Source organism: Syngnathus leptorhynchus, chromosome 3 (assembly GCF_054491065.1).
Source record: "Syngnathus leptorhynchus isolate UIUO chromosome 3, UIUO_Slep, whole genome shotgun sequence".
NCBI classification, from domain to species: Eukaryota; Metazoa; Chordata; class Actinopteri; order Syngnathiformes; family Syngnathidae; genus Syngnathus; species Syngnathus leptorhynchus.
In genome coordinates this window covers 3,616,149-3,641,069 of record NC_141197.1, presented here as the reverse complement: position 1 = coordinate 3,641,069, position 24,921 = coordinate 3,616,149, and the positions used below count along the sequence as shown (strand labels likewise).

General features: G+C 47.1%; 1 pseudogene; it reads left to right on the top strand.

Moving 5' to 3' along the window:
• The first annotated feature begins 16,312 nt into the window (after positions 1 to 16,312).
• Positions 16,313 to 17,286, top strand: LOC147058868 (zinc finger BED domain-containing protein 4-like; annotated as a pseudogene).
• Positions 17,287 to 24,921: the final 7,635 nt, after the last annotated feature.

The following is a 24,921-nucleotide window of genomic DNA, read 5'->3' as shown; positions in this document are numbered from 1 at the left end:
AACCATTCTAGGGTGTTCTGATTCACATTCAGCAAGTCAGCATTGTTCAGGCTGCATGATAAGGGGCACGCTAAGGATATGCTCGATGGTCTGGGCGCCCTCTCCTTATCGGAGGCACCAGACTCTGGCCTGGAAGTCAGCGGTGGGCACAATGGGGATGGGTCCGCTTTGCTTGCCAAATTTCCTCTCCAGACTCTCCTGCACCGACATGAGCAGGTGGTACGCTGATATGTTCTCCAAGCTTCTCGATGGCGTTGACGTAGGCGGCCGTCTGCAGATCCAGGCCTAGGTTGTCATGATTTGCCATGGTGTGGGCCAAGCCGGAGTGCAACACTCACACGACTGATCCGTCCGTTCCCAGGCCCCTTATCCTTTTGCCACCCACAAGATCGCAATTGGTTGGACTGTTTTGACGTGTAATGTTAGGATTGGTCTCTTTACAGATTAACTGGGTCACGACGAGAATGTTCCTAACTTGACCCTTTGATTTTTTCAATGTGGCAAGAACAAAGAACCAGTTAAAACATTTCAAAACTGGCATCCTGCAAAGTTACAGGACAGCACTGAAGTTTTTATGTGTTGTGACATGGCCAAAATACTCCAAAGATCAAGAATTGCACCACACTTCATGCAGCGTTTTCTTTTTTTTTTCTTTTTTTTTTTTAAGTCTCCCGTCACTTAGGCCGTTTTCAGGTTTTCAGTCATCTCGGTCTACTGGCCCTCGCACCTTGGTCATAGGTGACTGAGCACCCGACATAGAAGCTAATCTTAGAGAGCTGACACGCAATAGGCCTAGTCAACAGTGTAGGTCCAACAACACTAGCTACTCGAATATAGTGATACACGTCGGCGCCAATGATGTTAGGATGAGGCAATCAGAGATCACAAAGAAAAACATAGCGAGGACTTGTGATCTCGCCAGAAAGATGAGTCGGCATCGAGTATTTGTCTCTGGCCCCCTGCCTGGGAGCGGCACTGATGAGAGGTTTAGTAGATTAGTCTCGCTTAATCGATAGATGGCTGGGTTCTGTAAAAAGCAGGGACTGTATTTTATAGATAACTGGTCCTCCTTCTGGGGCCGCCCCGATCTGCTGAGGAAGGACGGCCTTCATCCTAACCGTGAAGGTGCCTTCACTCTTTCAAGGAATATAGATTACTGTTTGAGCCATTCATGACAGGTCACTTTAGAGCAGGCCGGGGCACAGTTGACTTGATCACCTGTTGGGATGGGTTTGGAGTCTGTTAAGTTAAAGTTAATTAGCACTCGGCTAGTCTCCCAGCATGCACATAGCTCCTTGTGTAGACTAGAGTCTCACAGTTTGAATAGTGCTACAGTACACGTGGACACACTTTCGACTGAGGTAGTAGACAAATCCAATCACTCCACCCCGACCGATATCACTGCTGAAACGGTGCCTGTTTCAGATAATATTACAAGTGTACCGAATACTATCAAATTCCTACGGCCTATTGTCCCACCGCGCTAATAAACATTTGAGAGGTGATGTCAGGCCTAGAGAACATAATCTTACTTGCATTTCGTTTAAAAATCCTTCGATAGATACGAACCCTGATGGGCCGATTACACTTAAACTCGGTTTTATGAATATTAGACCACTTCATACAAAAGCAGTACTTGTTAATGACCTCATCACGGAACATAATCTAAACGCTTTTGGTCTTTATGAGACCTGGTTAAACCGTAATGAACTGCTGCTGCTTAATGAGGCCTCGCCTCCAAATTTTGTGAGCTCACATGTGGTGCGTCATCGAAAAAAGGGTGGGGTTGTCGCTCTCATATCTAATTCCGATCTTAGATTTAGGCCTCGTTCGATTAACGTATTAAAAACATTTGACTGTTCGATCCACCGCTTTACCGTCATTTTATCTTGCTGTTATTTACCGTCCACCCGGGGCTTACTCTGGCTTCATGGATGAATTTTCAGAATTTGTGGCTGATTTAGTGACAAATGCGGATAATATAATAATCATGGGCGATTTCAATATTCACATGAATTTACCGTCAGAGCCACTTACTTCGTCGTTTCAGACTTTAACTGATACATTTGGTTTTACTCAAGCCATACAGGCAGCAACACATAAGAATGGAAATACCTTAGATCTGGTATTATCCCGAGGACTGACAACCTCAAATATAACAGTACTGCCATACACTACTGTTTTGTCTGATAATTGCTGAATAAAATTTGAAATTTTAGTTCTTTGTCAAAGACAAGAGAGCACTCAGAATTATAGCAGCTGTAATATTAACTCCATGACTGCAACTGCGCTATCTGAGTTACTGTCGCCGGCAACTGCCATATTTACCGCAGATATCAGCTCTATTGATAATCTTACAAATGAATTCAATGCGACATTGTTAAATGCTATTGACTCTGTGGCGCCGCTACGTGTGAAAACCCGCCGTAGAGTGCCTACTCCGTGGTTCACAGATGAAACACGTACGCTGAAGCAATTATGTAGAAAGCAGGAGAGCAAATGGCGTTTAACCAAACTTGAGGTTTTCCATCAGGCATGGCGTGACAGCCTCCTGAAATATAAAGATTCGCTTATTTTAGCAAAAACTCATTATTTCTCGCAAATTATTAATCTCAATAAAAACAATCCTATATACCTATTTGATACAGTGGCAAAGCTAACACTACGCCAGCCAACCCCCGATAGCTCCTTCCACTCAGCTGACGAGTTCATGAAATTTTTTGTTCGAAAGATTGAATCCATTAGGGATGAGATCAAGATGACCATTCAAACAAACAACATGTTTACTCGACCCGCTTCCAGCCAAACTATTTCAAGAATTATTTCAAATTTTAGGACCGTCTGTCTTAAATATAATTAATCTGTCTGTCTCCTCTGGGATAGTGCCAACAGCCTTTAAAACCGCTATCATTAAACCACTCAGTGGCCTAGTAGTAGAGTGTACGCCCTGAGACTGGAAGGTTGTGGGTTCAAACCAAAGACTATAAAAATGGGACCCATTGCCTCCCTGCTTGGCACTGAGCATTAAGGGTTGGAATTGGGGGCTTAGATCACCAAATGGTTACCGAGCGCGGCATCGCTGCTGCTCACTGCTCCCCTCTCCCTCAGGGGATGGATCAAAATCACATGGGGATGGGTTAAATGCGGAGGACAAATTTCACCACACCTGGATGTGTGTGTGACGATGATCATTGGGACTGGGGACTACTAAAGCGACCAAATCTCGACCCGGACTGTCTCAGTAATTATTGGCCAGTTCCAAACCTCCCATTCATAGCAAAACATATTGAAAAAGTAGTAGCGCAGCAGCTTATTGATTACATGATCGTCAATAATCAATATGAATCTTTTCAGTCTAGTTTTAGAGCTAATCATTCCACCAAGACAGCCTTTGCTAGAGTGACTAATGATCTCCTTATAGCTATGGATTCAAACACTTCATCGGGATTGTTATTACTCGATCTTAGTCATCATCATCATCATCGGCGGTCACTCGAGACGAGTATGACAGTCTTCTTCTCAGGGTTGTCTACTTGTGGGTCCGCAGGTGGGCGTAGAGGCCGATCGGGGATCCACATACTTTTGTGCAGTATGGGCAGGAGAAAGTGGTGATGGGTTGTGGGTGTGCTGGAGCCTGTTTTTGTCTTTCCTTACGGAGTTGTCATTTGGTTTCTGCGACACGGCGGAGTTCCTTTTCGTGATGTGCTGCACCTTCTTGCACCGCTGCCCTCCAGAGGTTCCTGTTCAAGGCGATGCGCTCCCAGTCCTGAGATGTTATTTGGAATTTCTTGAGATTGGTTTTGAGGTTGTCCTTGAAACGTTTCTTTTGCCCACTCGGGGCTCACGGACCGAGGCTGCCGAGGTAGGGGAAGTGGTGGACATATTCAAGTGCAGTGTTGTCCACATTTATGATGGGCAAAGTAGATGGCTGGTTGGGTGGGGGTTGATGTAGCACCTGGGTCTTCTTGGTGTGCACGGTCAGACCCAGGGCTCTGTATGCCTTAGCAAAGGAGTTCAGGATGCCCTGGAGGTCTTGTGCAGAGTGTGCTGCAATGGCATTATCATCTGCATACTGGAGCTCCATGACCGTGGTGGTTCTGATCTTGGTTTTGGCTTTGAACCTGTTAAGGTTGAAGAGCCTGCCATCAGTTCTGTACCAAATTGGGATTCCGTGTGGTAGTTCTTTGCCAATGAGATGGAGTATGGTGGCAATGAAGATAGAGAACAGGGTGGGTGCAATGATGCATCCCTGTTTGACCCCTGTCTCTACAGTGAAAGGCTCAGTCAAAGAGCTGTTGTTGAGCACTGTGGCTGTCATTCCGTCATGTAATAATCGCAGTATTCTGACATATTTATCTGGGCAACCATACCTCAGAAGGATGCTCCAGAGGGCCTGGCGATCCACCGTGTCGAAGGCCTTTGTCAGGTCTATAAAAGCCATGAACAAAGGCTGTTTATGTTCACGGCATTTCTCTTGGAGTTGGCGTGCTGTAAAAATCATGTCTGCAGTGCCTCTAGATGGGCGAAAACCGCACTGCGATTCTGGGAGAACTTCCTCAGACAATGGCAGTTGGCGATTGGCAAGAACACGAACAAGTACTTTGCCAACTGTTGAAAGGAGCGAGATGCCCCTATAGTTCCCACAATACGCTTTGTCCCCTTTCTTGAAAATGGGCACTATCAGAGCGTCCCTGTGCTCCGAGGGGAGTACTTCTTTTTCCCAGACCTTCAAAAAGAGGGAATGGAGGTGGCGCTGGAGCTCTGGTCCACCTCGGCTGGGATCCCATCTGGCCCAGAGGCCTTGTTGTTCTTCAGGCTCCTGATGGCGTCTTGGACCTCTGCTAATGTGGGAGGTTCACCCATGTCTTCCCTGATGGGACTCTGAGGGATATGACTGAGAAGATCTGACTGAATTGTGCTGTCACGGTTGAGGAGTTCCTGAAAGTGCTCTCTCCACCGGTTGTTTATGGACTCATTGTCCTTCAACAGCTCCTGCCCGTCTTTAGAGCGTAGGGGGTTTTGGCCGCGATGGCTTGGCCCGTAGACAGCCTTAGTAGCGCTGAAAAAGCCTCTGGTGTCACCAGAGTCTGCCAAACTCTGGATTTCTAGTGCCCTTTCAGTCCATCAGGAGTTTTTAATCTGTCTCACCCGGCTCTGGACGTCAGCCTTGGCTCTGGAGTGAGCCTGTCTCTTTGCTTTGCAGGTGATGTCATTTTGCCAGACGCGAAAGGTTTCCCTTTTCTTGGAGATGAGCTGTTCTATCTCTCTGTCATTCTCATCAAACCAGTCCTGATGCTTTCTGGACTTGTGCCCGAGAGTGGCACTGCAGGTATCAAGGATGGAAGACTTGAGCAGGCTCCAGTGTTCTTCAATGTCGTCAGGGTATTCCTGATTGAGGCTTTCTCCAAGAGAGGTCTGAAACAGCTGCAGGGCGGAAGTTTTGTTCAGGGTCTCAAGGTTTAGTCTCGGCCGGCTCAACTTCTTCTGCAGTCTCCTCTTCCTCTTGAGTCTGATGGACATTGTGGATCGTATCAGGCGGTGATCTGTCCAGCAGGCCTCTGAATCTATCATGGCTTTTGTGATGCTCACGTTGCGCTGATCCCTGGCTCTGACAATGACATAGTCAATAAGATGCCATTGTTTAGAGCGAGGGTGTCTCCATGAGCCCTTGAATTTGTTCTTCTGGCGAAAGATGGTATTGGTGATGGTAAGGTCGTATTGAGCACATTTGCTAAGAAGCAAAACCCCGTTGGAGTTGATGTTTCCAATGCCTTCCTTTCCAATGGTGCCCTTCCAGAGGTGGTGGTCACGGCCCACTCTGGCATTGAAATCTGCCAATATAATAATCTTGTCCTCCTTGGGGATTTTTGACAATACCTCATCCAGACAGGCATAGAAGGCCTCTTTTCTTTCCTCATCGGAAACGAGGGTAGGTGCATAAGCACTAAGAACTGTTGCCGTCTGGTTGTTGGCCAGCACCTGACGGAGGGTCATCAGGCGCTCACTGATTCCCACCGGGAGTTCAGAGAGATGACTGATCAGTTGGTTCTTGATGGCAAAGCCAACCCCATGGATCCTAGGCTCATCTGTGGCCTTTCCTTTCCAGAAGAAAGTGTATTCACCCTTTTCTTCCTTCAGATGACCTTCCTCTGCACATCGGGTTTCTGAAAGAGCAGCTATGTCAATCCGGCATCTTCTCAGTTCCATGGCAATGATGGCAGTTCTCCTCTCCGGCCTATCTCTGGTTACACTGTCGATTAGTGTGCGCACATTCCATGCTCCAAAATTCATGTTTCTGTGTTTTTGACCGCATATTGGTGATCCCTCTGAACGCGGTAATCCAGTTGGGAGGTTTGAGGCAGGCTATGTTTAGGGCACCTTTTCTAGCCCCTTCCCCGTCAGGGGTGAGCAGAGTGGATCCTAAAAAGGGCTGCTCAGTCGTGGATGCAGCTACCCAAGAGCTCTTTCTGCCTCGGTCCAAGAGCCCAACGATCATCTAACATCCACCGCCTGATGTGCCATCTTGTGACTAGGGGCTTCCAGACTTTACAATCCCGCCCCCGTTGCCACTTACTGGTCGCCGCAGGACTTTAATCTGGGATGTAAAATGGATTCCCTGAAAAAGACGCTTGTGCGTGACTTTGTGTAACGTGGGGAGACTGGTGCACAGACTGTAACCACACTGTCCTTGACAGATTGTGGTCAGAATCCAGTGGCAAGGAGACCAAGACGACTGGTGACCCTTTTCTGCTGCAGCCTTCATCCGCTTTCCCAGCCGTTGTGACGCCTCCCCTTAGGTCAGCCTGGTCCGCCGTTGAGGTCTTCACTATTTACCCAAAGCTGGGGCTGTTTACCCACAGCAGGGACTGTGGCTGATGGACAGTAGGGCGTGTCCACACACCGGTGGGCCTACATGCCACATCTCTGGGGCCCACTGCTGCTCCGAGATCCTGCACAACTTAGCCTGGGACCGCAAGGTGCCAGTTACCGTGTGTGGCCACGAGGAGGCGTGTGCAAGTCTTGGCAATGGAGAGGCTGTGTACCGGCGGAGGAGGCTTATGCACTCAGCTCCTCTTTTCACCCCCGGAAACAGAGGGCTAGCCGGTGGCGGTAGCTGAAAGCAGAAAAGTGGCAAGGAGAAGCAGCATACAGCATGCACAAACTACAGGCACTACTACTCCAACACTACTGCACTGACGCATCACATGCCCTGTGTACGTACACAGTCGATCTTAGTGCTGCCTTCGACACTGTAGAATTCAATATTTTATTAGGGTATCTCAAAAGCTGTGTTGGTATTTCAGGGTCAGCACTAGGCTGGTTCTATTCCTATCTATCAGACAGGACGCACCAGGTGGTCCATGGCAATGCGTCCTCTGAGCTCCATAATGTTACATGTGGTGTCCCACAGGGATTGGTACTCGGACCAATTCTATTTAATATTTCTATGATTCTGTTTGGGGACGTAATATAATATTAGTTTTCAATGTGACACGGATGACACTCAATTATATATGCCGTTATTGATGACAGACCCGCGGGACTGTTGTCCTTCGTCTTAACCCAGATAATACTGAGATGTTGATAATTGGTCCAGCTCGTTATCAACACTTATTTAAGGAAGCCACTCTAACTATATCACTTCACTGGTTCCTTTATCTCAAACAATGTCTTTTAGGTTGCATTACCTTACATGTTTCGGCGTGTACTTCCGCCTTCATCAGTGTCACTGGTGTGGTTGTGACGCGTCTTTATCAGCTAATGGATGAAGGCATGGCTCACCTGTCAGATTTGACAGGTGAGTCACGCCCTCTGCTGTCCATTCACCTCTCCAAAATGCTGCTCCAGGTGGTAGAGAGCATGTAGGCTCCCTCGTCCCTGTTGATGGTCCTCGGGCCCCGCTTACGGATCTCGATGGCCTCCCTGATAAAACGCTGATGTTTATTTTCTTCGGTGGGGATGGCTCTTGGCCTTTTCCCAGTCCATGATGTGATTTTCTCTTTTGCAGTGGTCGGTAATGGCTGACTTGTAGTGTTCATGTTCTGCTTGTTGCTTTATTGCTCTTGTTTGTCTTGTTGCTGTCTCCTTCTCACACTTCTTGTGTTCTGTTTTCCTTGTCAAAGTCAAAGTTTGCTTTATTGTCAATTTCTTCACGTTAAGGCACACGAAGAGATCGAAATTACGTTTCCCACAGTCCCACGGTGACTAGACACAGTACACAACACAATCAAATAGCACAAAGAGTAAAAACGAACAGACAAGAGCAACAAATAAGTAATAAGCAAATAACCCAAATAAATAAACAATAAATAAATAAATAGACAAATAAGAGAAGCAAAATGGAGAAAGCGTGCTGAGAGCAGACATAGCGCAAAAGCACAGGACGTCATGCAGCAGAGGGGGGAGGGAATTCAAGATCCGGATAGCTTGGAGTACAAAGCTGTTTCTGAGTCTGGTGGTGTGGGAGCGCAGGCATCTGTACCTCTTCCTAGAGGGCAGAAGTTCAAACAAAGAGTGAGCGGGGTGACTCATCACACACAATCGCGGCCGCCTTGCGGGTGAGACGGGAGGCGTAAACGTCCTTCAGGGAGAGGAGTGGAGCCCCGATGATTTTACTTGCAGTGTTCACTATGCGCTGCAGGGCCTTCAAGTTGTACTCAGAGCAGCCACCACCCCACACAGCGATACAACTGGAGAGGACGCTCTCAATGGTGCCATGGTAGAATGTGGACATGATGGCGGGAGGAGCACTTGCTCGCCTGAGTTTCCGCAGAAAGTACAGGCGGCCCTGAGCTTTCTTCGCCAGCGACGCAGCGTTGGTGGTCCAGGAGAGGTCCTCACTGATGTGCACCCCCAGGAATCTGATGCTGCTCACTCTCTCCACCACAGCACCGTCGACGGTCAGCTGCAGGTGGTGGGTGTGACCCTTCCGGAAGTCAACGATAATCTCCTTGGTCTTGTTGACGTTCAGCAGAAGGTTGTTGTCCCTGCACCATGCGGCCAAAAGGTCGACCTCCGATCTGTAGTGAGTCTCGTCTCGATGAAGTTCCTCCCTGTCTCCCCCGATGTATGATTTATTGCATGATTTGTATTTCGTATATAGTTGGATTTATTTTCCGGGTTGATTATGTCTTTTGGATGAACCAGTATCTGACGGAGTGTTGTGTGTGGTTTGATAGGTGTGTTTATGTTGTATTTTTTCATAGCCCTTTTGATGGGTTCCGTAATGCCTCTCACATACGGCAACGTCACCATTCCGCTGGGTTCTTGTTTCCGTGTTTGCTTTTTTCTTTCCCCCTGTGTTGTGTATTTTTTGTTTTTTACCTGTTCTGCACCTTTAGTTATTGCCCATTGTGGATACTGACATTTTAATCCGTTTTGTATGTGTTTTTCTTCCTGTGTTATGTCCTCCGTGTCCGTGATTATTGTTGTGCGTTCGTATAGTCTTCTGACTACTGACAGTTTATGTATAGTGGGATGTTCTGATGTCCAGAGGTGGTATTGGTCGGTGTGTGGGGGTTTTCTGTGTACTTTGTTTTTATGTCTCCATTGTCCGTGTGGTGTATATTGATGTCTAGAAAGGCTATGGATCGATCTGTTTCTTCTTCATGGGTGAATTTTATGTTGTCGGTGGTGTCTATGGTGTCAAGGTGGTCTGTGAGGTGTTGTGCATGTCCTGTTTTTGTTTTTTCTAGAATTTCATCTACGTAGCGTCTCCATGTGGGTTTGTATGTGTCCGGGGCTGTTGAGAGTGCTTTCTGTTCCAAATCCTCCATAAAAATAATTGCACATGATAGCAGAAAGAGGGTCTCTCATGGGGAATCCCTCTTTTTGCCTGTAGATTGTTTCTGTGTTGGAAGTATGTGGAGGTGGCGATAAAATGGAGTAGTTGAGTGATGTCTTGTGCTGTTAGATTTGTGCATTTCTTGAGTGTCCTTTCTGCTGATAGTCTGTCATGTACTATGTGTATGGTGGCCCTTGTGGGTGTTTTTGTGAAGAGTGAAATGATGTCGTGTGATATGAACATTTCATCTTTCTGTACCCTACCTTTGTCTACCTTAATTTCAATGAGTAGTAATGCTTTGAGTTTATTTATTTATTTATTTTTCTCAAAGAGGTGAATGGACAGCGGAGGCCATGACTCACCTGTCAAATCTGACAGGGGAGCCACGCCTTCATCCATCAGCTGATAAAGACGCGTCACAACCACACCAGTGACACTCTGATGAAGGCGGAAGTACATGCCGAAACATTTCAGGTAATCCAACCTAAAATACATTGTTTGAGATAAAGGAACCAGTGAAGTGATTTACAAGTAAAACAAAATGAACTTAGTACAATCACTATAATTATCGATCACTCAGAGCGATACTTTAACTAATCTCGGGCTAAAATTTGACCAAATGCTCTCCTTTTAAAAGCACATTAAGAATATAACCAGAATTGCGATTTTTCACCTTTGTAAAATTGCTAAGATTCGTCCGATCCTCTCGACCAGTGATGCGGAAACTATTATACATGCGTTTATGATATCGCGCCTGGACTACTGTTACGCATTATTCTCTGGTCTTCCTAAGTCCAGCATCAAAAGTCTACAGTTAGAACAAAACGCTGCTGCAAGGCTACTCTCACGGACAAGAAAATTTGATCACATTACCCCAATATTAGCCAACTTACATTGGCTCCCGGTCCATATAAGATGTGACTTCAAGGTTCTTCTATTAGCCTATAAATCATTGCATGGCTTAGCGCCCTCATATCTCGTCGACCTAGTTGTTCCTTACATTCCATCTCGTAACCTTCGTTGGCAAGTCTTTTAGTGACCCCGAGGGCCAAAAAAATGTCTGCAGGGTCCAGAGCATTTTTTATTTGGGCTCCAGAGCTTTGGAACGACCTACCAATGGATATTAGAACTGCTACCTCAGTAGAAACATTTAAGACACGTTTAAAGTTAAAGTCCCAAAGTCCCAATGATCATCGTCACACACACATTTGGGTGTGGTGAAATTTGTCCTCTGCATTTAACCCATCCCCATGTGATTTTGATCCATCCCCTGGGGGAGAGGGGAGCAGTGAGCAGCAGCGATGCCGCACTCGGGAACCATTTGATGATCTAACCCCCCAATTCCAACCCTTAATGCTAAGTGCCAAGCAGGGAGGCAATGGGTCCCATTTTTATAGTCGTTGGTATGACCTGGCCGGGGTTTGGACCCACAACCTTCCAGTCTCAGGGCAGACACTCTACTACTCGGCCACTGAGACACATTTTTATGGTATGGCCTTTAATTAACCTTTAGTGGCCGATTCGGCTGGAGTTTGTGTTTTCGTTCTCTCCCCTGATCCCCCCCACCCTCCCCAGCTGGGTTAGGTGACACCCAAGATGACAGTGGCTGTCTGGATTCTCGTGGGCCAATCAAGATGAAGGAACTGCAGCGGATTACCCTCCTCGAAGACACTGCCAGGACAATCGAGGACATCCACTTTTTTATTGATTTTTTTTTTTATTAATTGTATTTTATGTGCTCTCTCTGCATCCATTGCCGCCTGGTGATCCTGAAAGGGGGATCCTCCCATCTGTGGTCCCTTCTCAAGGTTCCTCGTTTTTCCCTTGGTAGGGTTTTTTTGAGTTTATCCTTGCCCTTTTGGGAGCTCAAGATCAGGGGATGCTTTGAGAATAATTGTCAATTTGTTTGTCTATGTGAAGCCCTTTGAGACTGTTTGTGATTTAGGGCTATATAAATAAACTTGACTTGACAGGGCTGGCTAACAGAAACATAGACAAACAATGCGTCAAGAGACAAGAAACAAGAACGATCCGACAGGGGAGTAAGGGGTAGACAGGACTTCAATACAAGACAGGTAACGAGAGGCAGGTGAGGGTGATCACACTGATCATGGGCAAACACAGGAGGGGAGGGGCGAGTACACAGAGACACTAACAGAAACCATTACAACATACAATACACATAATAAAACCTGGGTCGGCAATTCCGGATTCCGGTCCTCGAGGGCCGGTGTCTTGCATGTTTTCTATGTGTTGCAGCAGGGAGACCTATAAAACATGCAGGACACCAGCCCTCGAGGACCGGAATTGCCTACCCCTGTAATAAAATAACCGGGGACGAGTTGTGCCAGTCTCCTGCCAATGAGTGACATTTCAACCTGCCCTCGCTTCTGTGTAACTGATGGAGAGTACAACGTACAATGTAAGTCTTACATAATAGGGTGTTGTGATGAGGCAAGCGACTCTGACTTAAGAAGTGTCCGATACTACTCTTAACACGTGGTATTGTGCAACTGTGCATGTGGTGCGACATACCACCAAACACTGCGACCTGCAACCCCCACCATGTCAACAACATTGAGCAAATAAGTTTGTAGCAATTACCAAAAGCTATAACATTAATGCTAAGCTGTGTGTTCAACAGAACTCAATGCAGCTCTTCTTACTTTTTGGTTTAGATGGGGTTGAGTTTTAGACAGTGTAGTCCATCCTTGGATTAACTGACAAATTGTGAGGTAAGAAGCAGATGTAAGATTAGTTTGATTATTTAGTTGAAAGCTTGATGGGTGGCCAGGCATTTTGCAAACCAAACTATTTGTGTAGGACAATGTCTTTAAAATATGTATACAAGCACTTAAAAAGTAATTTTTACATAACGTGTTAGTAATTATTCGCAACCATTACAAATAAACAGAGATGGGGACTCGACTCACTGTGACTTGGATTCGAGTCGACTCGAGTCACTGTTTTGATGACTTGTGACTTGACTTGACAAAAAATAAAAAAACTTGAGACTCAACTTGGACTTGGAAGTTAAAGACTCGGGACTCGACTTGAGACACGATGACTTGAATTATTTCAGTGTTATTTAGTTTATGTTTTCAGTTTGAATATAAAATTCATCATACATTTAAAAAAATAATATCGATAACACAGTAGGAGCACAGGCCTAGAATGGCGTTGTCATGATTGGATCACTACTATCCAATAAATAATAATTTACAGCTTTGTCTGCTTTTGAAGATCCCTAAGCAGTGGATCTTCGTGCCCTCTCTACGTACCTAACGTGTTTATTGGAGAATCACGCCCCTTTATATCAGACCTGGACAAACATGTCAGCGGGAAAGGTACTGCGAGTCATCACCTACCTTTATGACGGCAAAAGACGGACAGCACAGTGCAAGATATGCAACAGAAATATTTCAGACATCCAGACGACAACTTCAAACTTTGTCCATCATTTAAAGAGCCATTCTGTCCAGTAAGTGCTTTTCATTTATCTAAATAGGTGTGTGTATATATATACACACACACACACACACACACACCGTGTTTTTCGGACGATAAGTCTCGTTTGTTTTTTTTTCATAGATTTGGGGAGGGGGGTGACATACTCAGGAGCGTCTTATATGTGGGTTTCTTGACAAATTTTCAAAATTGAAAAATCTGCGATGTAGTGAAACCGCGATAAACAAAACGCGATGTAGCAAGGGATTACTGTAATTTGAACTGCATGTGACGTCAGTGGCGTGGCGGTTGTTTCCATAAAGGACAAAGGATTCGATCACAGGATGACTTCTTCTTATCATGGCTACAAGGCTTGGCTAGATGTGGTTCATCCAAAGCTGAACACATTTCTGTCCCTTCTCATTAAACTCTGCTAAATCTGGTGCTGTGCAGGGATGTTCCAGCAGGGGGCATATGAGGAGGTGTTGCATGGTCTGTGGTTCAGTGCCACAGTCACACTCAGCAATCCGATCATCCTGATGTCCCCATTTGGCAAGAGTGACTTTTGCACGTCCAACACCAGATCTTAGTCTATTTAGGGATTTCCACGTTGCATAGTTGGTGTCTGCTCCTGGGGGCATTGCCTCGCTTAAGCTCCATTGTAGTTTCTGGTGGAAGAATGTCAAGTCTTTCTTCCCACTGAGTGACTCTTTCCCTGCCTATGCTCTGTGTTCCGAGGGGTGGGACACTTTTCAGAAAACTTTTCCTGGACTTAAGGCGGCTTTTGGCTGGTTCATGGCCAAAGAGAGGATGTCTTTGGTCAGTGGACTGTTGTTGCCGCTCTTTCTTGCTTGCTGCTTGTCTACATATCTCTGGTAGGGCTATTCCTGCCAGGATGTACAGGTGCTCTGGAGGCGTTGGTTTTAGACAGCCAGTGATAAGACGCATTAAGGCGGGGTCTAGCTTCTTGGCATGGGCAGCTCGCACCCATGCTGGGCAGGCATACTCCGCAGCTGAGTAGCAGAGAGCAAGTGCAGTTGTCTTCAGAGTCTGTGGATGAGCACCGCATGTTGTGCCAGTGAGCTTGCGGACAATGTTGTTCCTTGCAGCTACTTTGCACTTAGTCTTCTCAATGTGGGTCTTAAAGGAGAGGGTTACCCCTAGGTAGACTGGGTGCTCATAGTGTTCAACGGGGTTCCTGACCAGCTGACCTTCAGTTGGCGCTTAGCTTCACAATTTCGCAGGTGGAAGTCCCACACCTGTGTCTTAGATGGGTTTGCACTTAGGTGTTTTTCTTCATAGTAGGGTGTTAGCTCTGTCAGAGCATTAGAGAGTCTGTCTTCCCCGATTTCAAAATCAGTGGCTTGTGCACCTATCCCAAGATCGTCTGCATAGATGAAACGACGTGTGTCTGCACTTTTTGGTTGGTCGTTGGTGTAGATGTTGAAGAGAAGTGGTGCAAGCCACTTCCCTGTGGGAGGCCATTCTTGAGTCTTCGCCACCTGCTTCTCTTTCCTCCAAGTTCAACAAAAAAGCACCTGTTTTCAAGCATGCTTTCAATCAGCTCTGTCAGACGGATGTCTCTTATGGCCTCCAGGATCTTGCTGAGGAGACGTCTGTGGTTGACTGTATCATAGGCAGCTGAGAGGTCAACAAACACCACACCAGTTACCATCCCTTACCTCATAACCATCTTCGATGTACTGGTTGAGGTTGAGTACTTGGCTAGTTGTCGACTTGCCAGGACGGAAACCCGCTTGTTCAAGAATGAGGTGTTCATCAACAAAGGAGCCTATCCTGTTGAGTATTAGACATTCGAAGAGCTTGTAGGTGTGACTCAGAAGTGAGATTGGTCTAAAGTTCTTGGGAACAGATGGGTCTTTCCCAGGTTTCAGCAGTGCTATAATGTGGGCCTTCTTCCAGATGTTGGGGAGCTTGTGTTTTGTCAGGCACTCATTGGAGAGCTGTAGGAGCCATGACTTGGCCTTGTAACCAAAGTGCTTGATCTGTTCGGTTGCGATGTTATCCAGTCCAATGGCTTTTCCTGGTTTGAGGGTAGCGATTCCCCCTTCTAGTTTTCCATGGTGAGCTGTCTTGCAAATGCAGGGTCCTCGATGTATTTCTTGCGGTTCAGCTTGATCTTTTTTGTTCTACTCTTTCCATTTTCAAGCAATTGGTTGGCAACTTGGTTGGCAGTGACTTTTGGGCACTGAGGAGCTGCTTTAGGGTCATCCCATAGCTTCTGAATAAGTGTCCATGCTTTCTTGCTGTTTTTTGACAGGTCTGTGGACTCAATAAGAGCGTTCCAGGGCTTGCTTCGCTCTTGGGCAATGCTTTTCATCACCTTGTCACCTTGGGCAGTTGTCTCCTCTGAGAGGGGATCTGATTCAAACATGCTGATATAATTGTCATAGAGTCCTGCACAGTCCTTTGAGAGACCAAGTATATATTCAACTCTACAGCCACGGGGGATATGTTTCCGAGCAGTTTTCAGCACCAGGTTAGCAAAATGGTCGTAGTTTGTGGTAACTGGTATTATATTCTTGATCTTTTCTTCTAGCTCATTGGTGAATCCTTCCCAGTCTGCTTTCTTGTAGTTGAAGCGCCTTTTGAAGGGCATGATGGTTGGGACTACAGCCACATTGATTTGGATCCCGATGGGACGGTGTTTGCTTGATGAAATAGGGTCCAGTACAGTCTTTTTACACAGTCCAGCGATGTTATTTGTGACCATGGCGAGATCTGGATTATTGCCCCGTTTCCAGCGAGCACTAAAGAACGAGTGTGCTAGCTTGGGGTCATGGATAAGACTTGGTTGGTTGGCATCTAGCCATTCCTCAACTGCTTCTCCATCCTTGTTCATTTCAGGGTAGCCCCACTGGAACTGTGGCTGTTGAAGTCACCAATAATGATTTGTGGTTTGTTGTGTACTTTGGGGATTGGCTGGGGGAATATGAAGTCTACAGGTGGTGGTTTATAGACAGATGTTACTACAGCACTGCTTAGCTCGACAGATAGGACTTCGATATCATGGTCATCGGTCATGTCTGTGTCTTCTATAGCTAAACCTGTTTTTACAAATATGGCACTGCCGTACTGCCTGTGAGGTCGTTCAATGGCCAGGACCATTCCTGGTATGGTGGGGTGATTATTTTCACTCCCTCTGTGCATCTCTTGCAAGCAGAGCACTTTGACTTTGTTATTTGTGACAATGCCGCAAATATGAAGCGAGCATTTACAGTGTGTTTTCCAAAAGAGCAAGATGGTCGCTGATGACGACAATCTGGATGACACAGAGTTGTGGGAAGACCTATCCAGAGGTGAATGGGAGACTGGACCAGATACTCAACAGAGGAAGCCCCAAACGTCAGCAATGCTTTGCCCATACGCTGCAGTTAACTGTTGGTGATGGCTTCAATGATGCACGCATCATGAACAGCACCTTTGCAAAATACTACAAACTGAGCTCTCTCCTACATACATCTAGCTCCTTTAAAGATGCATTTGAAGATAGGTTCGGGCAGCGAGGGATCCCTGCAGCTGTGAACACACGGTGGAATTCATCTCTTGGGCCAAGTCAAAGCAGTGCTCCCATTCACTCATCAGGAACTGTGTAACGTTGTTCAGAGCACAGGCCACAACGAGCTGGTCCTCTCAGTAAGGGAATGGAATCTGATGAAGGAGCTTTGTGATGTAGTACAGCCATTTGCTGAGGCCACCGATCTTACTCAAGGAGAGAAGATTGTGACGGTCAGCTCTGTTCTCCCCTGTGTTTTATCACTAAACCACCACTTGGAGAAACTGAAACAGCAAGTGCGCTTCCTGGGAAGCATGGTCCATGGCCTGCAGTACTCTCTCAAGGAAAGATTTCAGGGGATCTTTGTTAATGTAAAAATGTTATCAGCGGAACCAGGAGAAGAGCTGCCATTTGCAGACCCACTCTACATCAGAGTGCTGTCCTGGACCCAGCTTTCTCCGTGATGTGGCTTCAGCATGATGTGCTTGTCCCTGATGACATAAAGGATGACATTGCTGACATGGTGAAAGGTCAGTGAATGTATTTATTTTTTATTTTTAACATGCTCTACAGTTAGGCATGTCTTTGTGTCACCATGATCAAACTATGAACGTTAAAAGATTTAGATTCACAAAAAAAAATGTAAAAATAACAATAATAAATGTTTAGAGCTTTTTTGCAAGCATATCAAACTTAGCTGTGAAATAATGAATGAGGAAGTTCACTTTCCAACATTCATGGGCTTGTTTTCGCACTTGCCCTTTTATGTTAAATATACTTGTTTTTTGTCTTTGTTTTTATTAGATCTGATTCTACAGGAGGCCCCACCAGACACAACACCCCAGAGTCCTGGGTTCCAAGAGGTTGAGGACCAGCAGGAAGAGAGCACTGGGTTATTCTCACAGTACAGAAAACATCGCAAGCAGAACACAACCAGCAGTCCAGAGACACAATTAAATAACTATCTTGGTCTTTGTTGTGGAAAGACTTGTCCGTCTTTTTGGGATTCAAATAGGGGTATCCTCCCTGTACGTTTTTCTGTTGCATCAAGAGCTCTTTCAGTGCCATACTCAAGTGCCCCAGTTGAAAGGGTTTTCAGCCATGGTGGGATCATCATGAGGCCACATCGTGCTCGGCAGGACCCTCTCGAATCTAATATTTTGCAAGTGCAATAACTTGTAAAAAGGGAATGACCTATTGTTATACTCTGCAGACAGACAGAGACAAGTGAAATTCTACAATTTGAATGTTTTATCCTCGCTGTGAGGTAATCCTTTTCTAAGAACAAGCTGTTATTTTTTCTGACAATATTGAAAATTGAAGTTTACAGAGCTCTGGTGTCTCCAGATGTTACAGCTGAAACATAAAATGTTTCTAATGCTCTTTAATTTGTTTCTTCTTTCAGAATTTTTTCAGATTTTTTTTTTCATATTTGCAACTCAAATGTGTCAGACACTGTCGGCAGACGTTTATTTATTTCGATTGAGCTGTAAATAAATCATTGTTTGAGGTAATTTCTTTTTTGTCTGATTCCATGGTGTATTTTACTGAATATCAGTAATTACAGTGCAAATCCAAATTATTGTCATATTTTTTTAAACAGGTTAGACACATTGGACAATGATGGTTACGTAAAGTCACTTATATCTTGTCTTTTCACGTTACTAAGATCAGATTCTGCGGGTAAAATTGCAATAATGTGACTTGACTTGGACTTGACCTATTTAAGGACTTGACTTGACTTGACATAATCTGTGACTTGACTTGACCAAGAAAAAAATGACTTGGGACTTACTTGAAACTTTAAGGTTAAGACTTGAGACTTACTTGAGACTTGCACATGTGTGACTTGGTCCCATCTCTGCAAACCTCTGTGCCTTTAGCCATTTTGCCTCATTAGTTTATCCAACTTTTTAAAGGCTCAGTACAAAGACACTAAATAGTGTTTTACAGATCAGATGTTCAAATTCTGTGGTTCAGTTCATCCTCATGTTCTACAGGTGTTAAACAAGGAAACATTTGAAAACATGCAGGAATGCGGCCCCGAAGGATTTGAGTTTGACACCTGCGATGTGGATGAACCTAACTTTCCACACTGTCATCTTGTGTAACCATCTGCCTTGGAAGGTTGTCAGGAACAGAGACAGGACCATCAAATGCAGGACAAACCTTTATTGAAAAGGGGGAAAGGGGAAGTGGAACGCTGGGATCGCGATCTAGCTGGCGAGGCTGTGCAGAAGAGTGCAGCGCGTAGTCGTGGTCGGGGCGAGCAAGTAGTCGGGGTAGGTGGCGATCAGAGTGTGGTTTACGGAACCGGTTGGCAACAGAGAAAAAGGCGCAGGCTGATAGGCAGAAAGCACAGGGAGCAAATGGGTAACATACAGGAACAAACTGATAAAGGAGTGACCGGAACAGGGTTTAAATAGAGAGACTGTCAGGTGTGGGTGATTCAGCTGATTGGGGTGTGGCCGAGTGGCAGGTGATGCAGGAACGTGACAGAACCCCCCCAAGGGATGGCTCCTGACGTCCCAGACATACAACCCCGGGTTGGGTAAAAGGGCGAGAGGAGGGGACCCCAGACCTCCATCAATACCAGTCCGATAAATCCAAGTTACCCAATGAAAATCAAAGTAAAAAAAGTCAGTCAGCTTTATTGTCAATATCTTCACGTCAAGACACACAAAGAGATCGAAATTACGTTTCCCACTGTCCCACGGTGACAAGACGTATAACACAATACATACATATATGTTTGTAATGAATAAATAAGCGTGATGAATAAATAATAAATAAATAAAAGAAAGAAAGAAAGAAAGAAAGAAAGAAAGAAAGAAAGAAAGAAAGAAAGAAAGAAAGAAAGAAAGAAAGAAAGAAAGAAAGAAAGAAAGACAAAAGTACAGGAGGAGTAGTGCAAGGCAGCCAACGTGGCCCAAAAGCCCAGGACGTTATGCAACCGAGGGTGAAGGGGGGAGAGAGTTCAGGATCCTAACAGCCTGGGGTATGAAGCTGTTGGTGAGTCTGGTGGTGCGGGAGCGCAGGCTTCTGTACCTCTTCCCAGAGGGCAGAAGATCAAACAAAGTGTGAGCGGGGTGACTCACATTCGTGGTCGCCTTGCGGGTGAGACGGGAGGTGTAAATGTCCTTCGGGAGGGGAGTGACGCACCAATAACCTTACCAGCTGTGTTCACTATGCGCTGCAGGGCCTTCATGTTGTAGTCAGTGCAGCTACCACCCCACACAGCGATACAACTGGAGAGGACGCTCTCAATGGTGCCACGGTGGTCATGATGGCTGGTGGAGCACTCGCTCGCCTGAGTTTCCGCAGGAAGTACAGGCGGCGCTGAGCCTTCTTCGCCAGAGAAGCAGGGGTAGTGGCCCAGGAGAGGTCTACACTGATGTGCACCCCCAGGAATCTGGTGCTTCTCACTCTCTCCACCACAGCACCGTCGATAGTCAGTGGCAGGTGGTGGGTGCGACCCTTTCGGAAGTCAACAATAATCTCCTTGGTCTTGCTGATGTTCAGCATGAGGTTGTTTTCCCTGCACCGCGTGGCCAGAAGGTCGACCTCCAACCTGTATTGAGTCTCGTCGCCCTTGGTGATGAGACCCACCAGAGTCGTGTCGTCAGCAAATTTCAGCATGCGGTTGCTGCTGTAGGTTGCAGTGCAGTCATGCGTCAGCAGGGTGAAGAGCAGCGGAATGAGCTCGCAGCCTTGGGGGGGGGCCATGCTCAGCGTGATGCTGCTCGAGACATTGTCACCAACACGTACCACCTGAGGCCTCTGACAGAGGAAGTCCAGGAGCCAGTTGCAGAGGTAGGTACTGAGACCCAGTTTGACAAGTTTGCAGATGAGTCGCAGTGGTATAATGGTGTTGAATGCAGAACTGAAGTCCACAAACAGCAATCTCACATATGAGTCTCTGTTTTCCAGGTGGTTGAGGGATGAGTGGAGGGCTGACCAGATTGCATCCTCAGAGGACCGTTTGGCTCGGTACGCAAACTGAAAGGGGTCAAAGGGTGGGGGGGATATTGGATCTGATGTGAGTCATGACAAGCCGCTCAAAGCAGTTCATGATGATGGGTGTCAACGCCACAGGGCGATAGTCATTAAAGCAGGATGGAGCAGCTTTCTTCGGCACAGGTATGATGGTTGCAGCCTTGAAACATGAAGGGATGATGGCCTGCTGCAGGAAAATGTTAAAGATGTCTGTGTAGACACCCTTAAGCTCATCAGCGCAGTCCTTCAGCGTTCGACCTGGGATGTTGTCTGGGCCCGCCGCCTTACTGGTGTTGATAGAAGCAAGTGTCCTCCTCACGCTATTGGCAGAAAGGCATAGGGGCTGCTCGTGTGGAGGGGCAAGTGCTGTTCTGAGCATCAAAGCGAGCAAGGAGCAGTGAGACCTGGAAGGACGTGATTGGGAGGAACGGCCCCCCCGATCTGAACCCGAGCGGTGTTCTATTATTGGACTTCTGTGCTCGACACGGATTTTCTATAATGAACACCATGTTCAAGCATAAGGGTGTCCATGTGTGCACTTGGCACCAGGAAGCCCTAGGCCGCAGTTCGTTGATCGACCTTGTAGTCGTGTCATCGGATTTGCGGCCGTATGTTTTGGACACTCGAGTGAAGAGAGGGGCGGAGCTGTCAACTGATCACCACCTGGTGGTGGGTTGGCTCCGATGGTGGGGGAAGATGCTGGTCCGACCGGGCAGACCCAAACGCTCTATGAGGTTCTGCTGGGAACGTCTGGCAGAATCCCCTGTCAGGAAGAGCTTCAACTCCCACCTCCGGCTGAGCTTTTCCCACGTCCCGGGGGAGGAGGGGGGACATTGAGTCCGAGTGGACCTTGTTCCGCACCTCCATTGTTGAGGCAGCCGACCGGAGCTGTGGCCATAAGGTTGTTGGTGCCTGTCGTGGCGGCAATCCCCGAACCCGCTGGTGGACACCGGGATGCCGTCAAGCTAAAGAAGGAGTCCAATAGGGCCTTTTTGGCCTGCGGGACTCCGGAGGCAGCTGACAGGTACCGGATGGCCAAGCGGAACGCGGCTTCGGCGGTTGCTGAGGCAAAAACTCGGGCGTGGGAGGAGTTTGGCGAGGCCATGGAGAATGACTTCCGGACGGCTTCGAGGAAATTCTGGTCCACCATCCGGCGTCTCAGGAGGGGGAAGCAGTGCACGGTCAACATTGTTTACAGTGGAGATGGTGTGCTGCTGACCTCGACTCGGGATGTCGTGAGTCGGTGGGGGGAATACTTCAAAGACCTCCTCAATTCAACCAACACGCCTTCCTTTGTGGAAACAGGGCCTGGGGACTCTGAGGCGGACTCTCCAATCTTGGAGGTCGAAGTCACTGAGGTAGTTAAAAAACTCCTTGGTGGCAAGGCCCCGGGTGGATGAGATCCGCCCGGAGTTCTTAAAGGCTCTGGATGTTGTGGGGCTGTCTTGGCTGACACGCCTCTACAGCATTGCGTGGACATCGGGGACGGTGCCTCTGGATTCGCAGACTGGGGTGGTGGTTCCCCTCTTTAAGAAGGGGGACCGGAGGGTGTGTTCCAATTACAGGGGAATCACACTCCTCAGCCTCCCTGGTAAGGTCTATTCAGGGGTGCTGGAAAGGAGGATCTGTCGGGAGGTCGAACCTCGGATTCAGGAGGAGCAGTGTGGCTTTCGTCCTGGCCGTGGAACAGCTCTACACCCTCAGCAGGATCCTCGAGGGTGCATGGGAGTTCGCCCAACCAGTCCACATGTGCTTTGTGGATTTGGAGAAGGCGTTCGACCGTGTCCCTCAGGAGGTTCTCTGGAGGGTGCTTCAGGAGTACGGGGTGCCGAGCCAACTGATAAGGGCGGTTCGGTCCCTGTATCACTGATGCCAGAGTTTGGTCCGCATTTCCGGCAGTAAGTCGGATTCGTTCCCAGTGAGGGTTGGACTCCGCCAAGGCTGCCCTTTGTCACCGATTCTGTTCATAATTTTTATGGACAGAATTTCTAGGCGCAGCCGAGGCGTTGAGGGCGTCCGGTTTGGGGACCTCAGCATCGCGTCACTGCTTTTTGCAGATGACGTGGTGCTGTTGGCTTCTTCAGTCCGTGATCTCCAGCTCTCACTGGAGCGGTTCGCAGCAGAGTGTGAAGCGGTCGGGATGAGGGTCAGCACCTCCAAATCCGAGTCCATGGTCCTCAGTCGGAAAAGGGTGGAATGCCCTCTCCGGATCGGGGATGAGATCCTGCCCCAAGTGGAGGAGTTCAAGTATCTTGGGGTCTTGTTCACGAGTGAGGGCAGGATGGAGCGCGAGATCGACAGGCGGATCGGTGCAGCGTCGGCAGTAATGCGGACTCTGTACCGGTCCGTCGTGGTGAAGAGAGAGCTGAGCCAAATGGCAAAGCTCTCGATTTACCGGTCGATCTACGCTCCTACCCTCACCTATGGTCACGAGCTATGGGTCGTGACCGAAAGAACGAGGTCCAGGATACAAGCGGCTGAAATGAGTTTCCTCCGCAGGATGTCCGGGCTCTCCCTTAGAGATAGGGTGAGAAGCTCGGTCATCCGGGGGAGACTCGGAGTACCGCCGCTGCTCCTCCACGTTGAGAGGAGCCAGATGAGGTGGCTCGGGCATCTCATCAGGATGCCTCCTGGACGCCTCCCCGGGGAGGTGTTCCGGGCATGTCCCACCGGTAGGAGACCCCGGGGACGACCCAGGACGCGCTGGACAGACTACGTCTCTCGGCTGGCCTGGGAACGTGTTGGGATCCCCCAGGATGAGCTGGAGAAAGTGGCTGGGGAGAGGGAGGTCTGGGAGTCCCTCCTAAAGCTGCTGCCCCTGCGACCCGACCCCGGATAAGCAGAAGAAGATGAAGAAGATGAAAAAGAAGTCTGTTTCGTTTGTGTTTCGTTTGTGCTGATTTGTGCAGCAAAAATTTTCGTTTGTGCAGCAACGATTTTTGAGTTATAAAAGATTATTTTATAGGTCATCCAGAGTTCAACCAGCTCTTTTCTCCAAATATCCCAAAATGGTACAGTTAGTTTGTGCTTCGTTTGTGCTGGTTTGTGCAGCAATCAGTTTCGTTTGTGCTGCTCCGGTTTCGTAGATATTAGACATTCATTTTATAGCGATGATGTCACCCAGCCCCCCCCCCCCCCCCTTTTCCTCCAAATGGACCCAAAATGGTACCGTTCGTTTGTGCTTCGTTTGTGCTGGTTTGTGCAGCAAAAATTTTCGTTTGTGCTGCTCTGGTTTCGTAGATATTAGACATTTATTTTTATCGCGATGACGTCACCAAGCCCCCCCCCCCTTTTTCCTCCAAATGGACCCAAAATGGTACCGTTCGTTTGTGCTTCGTTTGTGCTGGTTTGTGCAGCAAAAAAATTCGTTTGTGCTGCTTTGGTTTCGTAGATATTAGACATTTATTTTTATCGCGATGACGTCACCAGCCCCCCTTTTTCTCCAAATGGACCCAAAATGGTATTGTTCGTTTGTGCTTCGTTTGTGCTTGTTTGTGCAGCAAAAATTTTCGTTTGTGCTGCTCTGGTTTCGTAGATATTAGACATTTATCGCGATGACGTCACCCAGCCCCCCCTTTTTCTCCAAATGGACCCAAAATGGTACCGTTCGTTTGTGCTGGTTTGTGCAGCAAAAATTTTCGTTTGTGCTGTTCCGGTTTTGTAGATATTAAACATTTATTTTTATCGCGATGACGTCACCAGCCCCCCCTTTTTCTCCAAATGGACCCAAAATGGTACCGTTCATTTGTGCTGGTTAGTGCAGCAAAAACTTTCGTTTGTGCTGCTTGGTTTTTTTAGTTATTACACATTTAATTTATAGCGATGACGTCACCGTATGTCGTCGCGAATGTCAATCTCTTGGAATGCTCCTGATGCAAGACGAATACAAGGTAAATATGTTCTTAGCCTTTTTTTTTTCTTTTTAGCTTACAGAAAACTTTCACTGCGGGAAATGGCTTTTAGTGCTTTTAGTGTTATCGTGCTCATTGATTAATTTCCTTGTTATCAATAAGCCTATATGATAATTTATTTCAATTACATCTGATGTGAAAAAGGTTCACCGCAACCTAAATTACCTGGTAAGTCTGTCTGTTCCAAAACATTAATTAATGCAACAATTAATACATGTATGTGAAGTTGATGACAGCGAGAAAAAGAAACTTGAAAACGTGAAAAA